This window comes from Onychomys torridus, unplaced genomic scaffold, assembly GCF_903995425.1.
Source record: "Onychomys torridus unplaced genomic scaffold, mOncTor1.1, whole genome shotgun sequence".
Classification (NCBI taxonomy): Eukaryota; Metazoa; Chordata; class Mammalia; order Rodentia; family Cricetidae; genus Onychomys; species Onychomys torridus.
In genome coordinates, this window is record NW_023413271.1 from 10,001 (window position 1) to 17,992 (window position 7,992).

A 7,992-nucleotide genomic window follows, 5' to 3' on the forward strand; every position below is an offset into this window, starting at 1 on the left:
TTCCGGGCAGCACAGCTGAAGAGCCTGGGCCAATTCTTGCAGGACACAAGCAGCTGCTGCAGGATGCCACTGGCCAAGGACGTGGGCAAGGTGCTGTGGGGGATGGGAGGAGCATCTGGACAGGTGCAACTGTGTCCTTCCTAAGCTGGGCCACATCCTTTCCGGAGATCTTGTGCCCTTGATGAGGGGCAAACCTCCTGGGGTATTTAACCCTTGCAACTCTAACTTGACAACACACAGAACATCACAGAGAGGCCAGCTAGATGGTTGTTCTCAGGTCAACAAATAGGGAAACTGAGGCAAGTGTTAAGTTGCTTTGCTCAAAGTCTCAAAGCCAGGCAATGGCACTCCAGAATTAGTCCCCATGGAACTGTATACTGCATTTATATGCTCAAGGAAACCACCTCATGCCCTTTCCAAACAGTAGACCCCAGCCCAGCCTTGAACCTGATCTCCCCACCCCACAGTCAGCCTTTGAGTCAGACATGAGTGAGATCATCCTGTGCCAGAATGAGGTGGACCTGGCCCTCAAGAACCTGCAGGCCTGGATGAAGGATGAGTCTGTGTCCACCAACTTGGTGAGCCCTGTAGACTGGGTGATGGTAGGTGGAGGTGGCAGTGGGTGGCAGAGCACAGGGCAGCCTGCCCCAGGCCCCTTCTGGGGACCCCATCAGCCAGGGAGGTGAGGACCCATGTGCTGAGGGCAGGCGAGGCGTGGGCGGGGTGGAGTGGGGGGCAGACTGTTCCTCACTTGACACCTGACTGTCATTCTGTGTCCTAGCTCACGAAACTGAGCTCAGCCTTCATCCGGAAGGAGCCCTTTGGCCTGGTGCTTATCATTGCACCCTGGAATTACCCCTTGAACTTGATGATCGTGCCCCTAGTAGGGGCCATTGCTGCAGGTGAGTGGGGTTTGGGGACCCTCTAGTCTGATGGTCCTTCCCAAAGAGGGCATCCAGAGTTCCCTGGGGGGTGCAGGCACCAGCCTCCCTCCCCCACTTCCCCATTGGCTCCTGCAGGGAACTGTGTGGTACTGAAACCATCAGAGATAAGCAAGAACACAGAGAAGGTGCTGGTCGAGCTGCTGCCTCAGTATCTGGACCAGGTGGGCATGGCTCTGCCTGTCAGCACCTGGCATCCCCACACCCATGTCCCAGCCAGTGGGGAAGTCCCTGCTGTCCTTGGGTCTGCCTCCTGAGCTATCACCCTGCCTTGCAGAGCTGCTTTGCTGTGGTGCTGGGTGGGCCTGAGGAGACCGGGCAGCTGCTGAAACATAAATTTGACTATATCTTCTTCACGGGTAAGGATGGTTCTGGCCAGGATCCTGGGGATGGGGGGCAGCAGAGAATGCAGTGTGAAGGCATTGAAGCATAAGGCCATAGGCCAGGGCAGGGAACCAGTCAAGAGGTGGAGGTATCCCCGAGTCCATTCTAGGCCCTCTGAGAATCTTGGAGATTGGATCCTGGGTGGTCAGGATAGGTGGAACAGCCCAGAACTTGGGCTGGGAAAGGTGTCTGTGGAGAGAGGAGGCCAAAATTCATGCCAGACCAGTTTGCCAGGTGAAGATAGTGTCTCTTGACCATGTCCTCAGGAAGCCCTCGGGTAGGCAAGATCGTCATGGCCGCTGCTGCCAAACACCTGACGCCCATCACCCTGGAGCTGGGGGGTAAGAACCCCTGCTATGTGGATGACGACTGTGACCCCCAGACCGTGGCCAACCGTGTGGCCTGGTTCCGCTACTTCAATGCTGGCCAGACCTGTGTGGCCCCCGATTACATCCTGTGTAGCCAGGAGATGCAGGAGCGGCTGGTGCCTGCCCTGCAGAATGCCATCACACGTTTCTATGGAGACAACCCACAGACCTCCCCTAACCTGGGCAGAATCATCAACCAGAAACATTTCAAGCGTCTCCAGGGACTGCTGGGCTGTGGCCGTGTGGCCATTGGTGGCCAGAGCGATGAGGCAGAACGCTACATTGGTGAGTCTTCTGCTCCCATCACTGGAGGAGCCCATTCTGGATCTCAAGTCTGGTCCTGCAACTGAATTCTAGTTTCTGGTGTAGGAGTCCCCAACACTGTGGTTCTTGCCTGTGACTCTTCAATGCTAAACTCTGTCCCACAGCTCAACCCCTCTGAGCTACAACCTCATGCTATTGCCCCATATCCCATAAGGCCAGAGTCCCAGACACTAAGCCTGGAGTTCTCAGAGCCCGAACCCTATCCCTGTTAGAGTCCGTTTCTCAGAGTGTCTTGCCTAAGGAGAGGCTGTGTACTGTCTGTGTCTGCAGCACCCACAGTGTTAGTGGACGTGCAGGAGACAGAGCCTGTGATGCAGGAGGAGATCTTTGGGCCCATCCTACCCCTGGTGACTGTGAGGAGCCTGGATGATGCCATTGACTTCATCAACAGGCGGGAAAAGCCGCTGGCACTGTATGCCTATTCCAACCACTGCCAGGTGTGTGCGGTCTCCGGGAGTGGGCTACGGGGGAGGTGGAGGCAGAAAGCACACAGGCCCTCTGGATAGTGACAGAATTTCAGGGATCGTGGCTTCTTAGGCTCTATCCCTGCCCTCCCTCCCAGAAGGCACTGAGGTCCCCCTCCACCACATCCTATCCAGATTACACATATTCTCCTAGGCACCACCACATCTGGCTGAACCAAGAGTCTTTTTTGTTTTTTGAGACAAGGTCTCAAGTAGCTCTGGTCTCATACTTACTATCTAGCTGATATGGCTTCAAATTCCTGATTTTCCTGCCTTCCAGCAGTAGTTCTGGGGTAACAAGGAGGACACATTGTGTCTAGTTTAAGGTGGTATGAGGAATCAAACTTAAGGCCTCATACATATTAAGCAAACACTGCCAACTGAGCTCCAACCTCCAGCCTTCAACATTGGTTTTGGAAGTACACTTTTATTTGAGAATACATTTATGGAAAAGCCACAGAGGCCGCAGACTCTAAGCTGGCCTCTGGGGAGGTGTGTGGTGCTGCAGATCTTCAAAGAATGCTGACCACTAGGTTACCGCAGATATGTTCTGGACCCCAGGAGAAAGAATTGTCTCCTGAGTTATTTATCTGACTGGATGTGTGTGTATACATGTGTGTATATGTGTATACATGTGTGTATATGTGTATACATGTGTGTATATGTGTATACATGTGTGTATATGTGTATACATGTGTGTATGTATGTGTATACATGCATGTATGTATACACGTGTGCATGTGTGTATACATGTGTGTATGTGTGTACACATGTGTGTATGTGTGTATACGTGTGTGTATGTGTGTATACATGTGTGTATGTGTGTACACATGTGTGTATGTGTGTATACATGTGTTCACATGCTGTTTGCTTTGTTTTATGAGTCAAGCTCTTGTAAACCAGGCCACTGTTCTGTTCCCTATGTTGCTGAGAATGACCTTGAATTCCTGGAGCCAATCTCAGGCTGCTAACCTGAAGTGGCCCAAACTCTCCCCACAAAGCCCCTCACTTCTTTCACCACAAGACTCAGCAGCCACCTCACATCCCTCCACTGGGATTACCATGACTACCGTACCTCACTCCGTCCCCATTCTGACTACCTCTAGTCTCATGCCGCCCCTTTGGGATTCTGTCCCAACACCTGCCAGGGCCACATACAGGCAGACACACAGGGAACATGTCCACAGCATAGGAGTCGGTGAGTCTGTCCAGACCCACCTTGGACCTCAGGCCCTTACTGAAACAAGGTACAACCAGATGTTTTACAAGTTCCTCTTTCTCTCCCAGGTGATTAAACAGGTCCTGGCTCGGACCAGCAGCGGGGGCTTCTGCGGGAACGATGGCTTCATGCACATGACCCTGTCCAGCCTTCCTTTTGGAGGAGTGGGTAGGTGGCAGCACAGCTCCGCCCTCCTGGGCTGCTCCACAGCTGCATCCCCGCCCTGCTGCTTGAGCACGCTAACCACAGAACATGCAGCCCACTCTCAGTGCAGCAGACACGGGAGGAAGCCCCTCTCCAAAGACCATGTCCATCTAGCCTGCCTCCCACCTCCCTACAGCTGTGGGGGAACCCTCCAGGTGTGCTTGCACTTGCATGTGTGGGCGAGGATCCCAGAGGCCATTTGGGGGGTTTTAAGAAAACACATCTGAGGCTGCCAGCCATTAAGCGCTTTGACGTTCATCAAGAAACATTTGTCGTCAGCCACCCATCCCCCACATAACTGTGGGTGTTTTCACTCAACTATGAGGCTACATGTTTGCTCCTTCTGCCTTCCCTTGTCCCTGGGAACCAAGCCCTGGGCACCTCAGCTTCCAGGAGGCCTGGGATGTGAAGATGCATGCCACACAGGCATGTGTGACCTTGGTAGCCCCTTTCCCTCTGAGCCGACTTCATTATTGAAAGGGTATCTGGTCCTTCCACCTGGCGAGTCTCAGGAGTGGCATGAATGACAGATGGCCCTGGCTCTCCTGGACTGTCTAGAGGACCTGCTCCTTTCTCTTTCCCTCAGTTATGTCTGCAATGGCAGCCATTCGGCTTGGCCCTAACATGTCACCCACCTCTGAGGCTCCTGAGTTCTTTTGGCTCACCCACTATTCCTCTGGTAGACCTCACCACCCTCGGCCTCATTCACTCTGGAAATCCCAGCTTCATGGTCCTCTGTTTCACATAGGCCATTCCCCTGGACTTCCCCGACAGGGTCTTTGTCCCTTTCCAGACACTGGGAACTCCATGGGGCTGAAGATTCACTTACTTTCTTCACCCTAGGAGGAGGGTGTCACTGTCCCAGGAGAGGAGCCTGAGGTAAAGTCACTTACTCAAGGTGGCATAGCTATTCAGGGCAAAGCTGGGGTCCACCCCCACTCCCACCCTGGCAATTTGGCCTCAGGATACAACCCATTGGCCAGTGTCCAACTATCCTGTACCAGCACCTGGTTGGCAGGTGCCCAGCAGGCTCAGGGCTCAACCTTTCACTCACAGTGCTTTGTGCAGCCCAGTGGACAAATGGGGAAACAGAGGCTCAGATAGCCCGTCAGAGCCAGGTCAGTGTGGTATGTCTTCAGCTGGCCACTGAAGGCTTGACCCTTTGTTCCATGCTGCCCACAGGATCGAGCGGGATGGGCAGGTACCACGGCAAATTCTCCTTCGACACCTTTTCCAACCAGCGTGCCTGTCTACTGACCAGCCCCGGGATGGAAAAGCTTAATGACCTCCGATACCCTCCTTACAGTCCCTGGAACCAGCAGTTGCTGAAATGGGTCCTGGGCTCCCAGAGCTGCACCCTTCTATGAGCACCTCCCTGACTCCCCCCTGCTGCCCAGCCCCTGACCTAACTGAGCTTTCAGCTGCTCCCACATCCCCAGTGGTTCCCGAAAGGCAGGTGTCTGCCTGTGAACACCCCACTTCTAGAACTTTTTCTGAACAGACCTGCAGCCAGGCAGGACCTCCAGGTAGCTGGTTCAATCCCTTCCCAGAGCACAGCCCCCTCAGCAGCCTCCTGACCCTCTGTTTAGACAGGTCTGCTGACAGAGAAGCCCCCTCCCCAAGGTTGGGCAGATCTGGTGACTGAGGAGGACTTCCTTTGTCAGATCATAGACAGAGTCCCAAAAGACAGAGCAGTGGTTCTCACAGGTCCATCCACACCCGGAGGGTGGCTTTGTCCATCTGGAGTCCATGATCTTGAAGCCAGGTCAGGTTAATTGGTGAGTCTGTCTGAAGTGTGTTCATTAGTTACTCTTCTGCTGCTTCCATCAAAGGACCTGACATGGGCAAGTCTTTCAAGGAGGAAGACTCTCTCGTAGCTCATGGTCAGAGGGTTCACTGTCGCGAAGTGTCGACATGGGTGTTAATATTCTGATCTTGCCTCTTGGGGCCGCCCTGTGTCCTGATGTAGAAGCTTCTTCCTCTCTCCTTCCACTTTTTCTCCCATTAGATGTGCTCTTCTCTCTCTCTCTCTCTCTCTCTCTCTCTCTCTCTCTCTCTCTCTCCCCCCCCCTCTTTCTGTCTCTCTGCTTCTTTATCTTCTTTATAATAAATTCTCCATGTGGATGCAGCGTCTGGGTTGTGTATTACTGGCAGCTGCTTCTGCCGCCATGCTTGCATGGTGTGCATCTGCCCAGCCTGCTGTTAGGTCAGCTCAGCATGTTTCCCTGCACACGTGAGATACCCTCCAGAACTCCCTACATAATAAGTCATAACATTGGCACCCAGCACCGCCAGGCAATCCCACTGCTTTCTTCTGCCTGCCGGCAGTCTGAGGAATGACCCTGTACCACCCACCATTTTCCTGGCTGGAGGACCGCGGGAAACCCGTTTTCCCACAACTGAGAATCACCCATCTCTCTTGCTCCAGCAGCTTTCGGGCTCCAAGCCCCTCAGGCCTACGTCCTCCACGGCCCGTAGCCATTGTGACGGCCCTTCTTTCTCACCGACTCTCTGGGATGCTGGAGGTCATCTTCGTTTCTCTCGCTGGCACCACCTGTCTTTGGGGCTCCTAGCCCCTCAGCCCCCACCCTATGTAACGGCCCTCTGAATTCCATGGCCTCTGTGACAACAGTCCATCCTCTATTTTGTGCCCATTATACCTCCTTGTGGGAAAACGTGCCTACCCCACTCCCAGCCCCCTCCCCATCACTACCCCCATGCTCCCCATCACTACCCCCCATGCCTCCATCACTACCCCCATCACTACCCCCCATCACTACCCCCCATGTCCCCATCACTACCCCCCATCACTACCCCCCATGTCCCCATCACTACCCCCCATCACTACCCCCCATCACTACCCTCCATCACTACCCCCCATCACTACCCCCCATGCCCCCATCACTACCTCCCATCACTACCCCATCACTACCCCCCATGCCCCCATCACTACCCCCCATCACTACCCCCCATGTCCCCATCACTACCCCCATCACTACTCCCCATCACTACCCCCCATCACTACCCCCCATGTGTCCCATCACTACCCCCCCATGCCCCCATCACTACCTCCCATCATACCCCCATCACTACCCCCCATGCCCCATCACTAACCTCCCATCACTACCCCATCACTACCCCCCATGCCCCCAATGCCCCCATCACTACCCCCCATCACTACCCCCCATGTCCCCATCACTACCCCCCATCACTACCCCCCATGTCCCCATCACTACCCCCCATCACTACCCCCCATCACTACCCCCCATGTCCCCATCACTACCCCCCATCACTACCCCCCATCACTACCCCCCATGCTTCCCACCACTACCCCCCATCACTACCCCCCATGCTCCCCATCACTACCCCCCATCACTACCCCCCCATCACTACCCCCCATGCTCCTCCAGCCTCCACTAAGGAATTATTTCATCACCTGTCACTGGATTTTTTGCCCACCAGGCAAAGCTCGATGTCTTTGCCCGTTGCTGCCTCTAATTCCCCTTGTTCTCTTAAATATTTTCTCTGTCACTTTGACTATATTGCCAAAACCTCCTGTCCCAACCTAGGGAGTCTGGTGCGCAGCCCCTTCCCCCTCTTGGGGCAGCCCATGGACTAGTCGTACAAATATCTGGTCACCTGACTGTGTTTGTGTCTCCACCACCACGCCACCATGCAGGCTCCAGACCCACCTTCTCGTTGCTCGCTGGGATTAAAGGTGTGCGCCACCATGCCTAACTTTCTTTCTTTCTTTTTAAACAGATTTATTTATCATGTACACAGTGTTCTGTCTACATGTATGTCTGCCAGAAGAGGACACCAGATCTCATTACAGATGGTTGTGAGCCACCCTGTGGTTGCTGGGAATTGAACTCAGAACCTTTGGAAGAGCAGCCAGTGCTCTTAACCTCTGAGCCATCTCTCCAGCCCTCTGACTAACTTTCAAATGCTTAACTTTATCTGTTCTTTATCTGTCCAGTTTGTCTGACCAGGAAAAAAAAAAAATCACATGACCATGTGCTCAGCTGCCATATTTGATAGGGGCGATCACATAATCAGGTGGCACCATCTTAAATAAGGGCAACTAC

At 53.9% G+C, this 7,992-nt stretch overlaps 1 pseudogene across 1 annotated transcript in view; it reads left to right on the plus strand.

Annotated features, from left to right (window-relative positions):
• Positions 1-5,760, plus strand: part of LOC118576235 — an 11,032-nt pseudogene extending 5,272 nt beyond the window's left edge. Inside the window, exons 2-10 of the transcript XR_004943928.1 lie at positions 1-90; positions 468-578; positions 782-902; positions 1,020-1,105; positions 1,219-1,300; positions 1,592-1,978; positions 2,288-2,454; positions 3,769-3,868; positions 5,087-5,760. The exon at positions 1-90 is cut by the window's left edge and continues 74 nt beyond it. The product of XR_004943928.1 is annotated as an aldehyde dehydrogenase family 3 member B2-like (transcript). The remainder of the gene's footprint in view (positions 91-467; positions 579-781; positions 903-1,019; positions 1,106-1,218; positions 1,301-1,591; positions 1,979-2,287; positions 2,455-3,768; positions 3,869-5,086) is intronic.
• Positions 5,761-7,992: the final 2,232 nt, after the last annotated feature.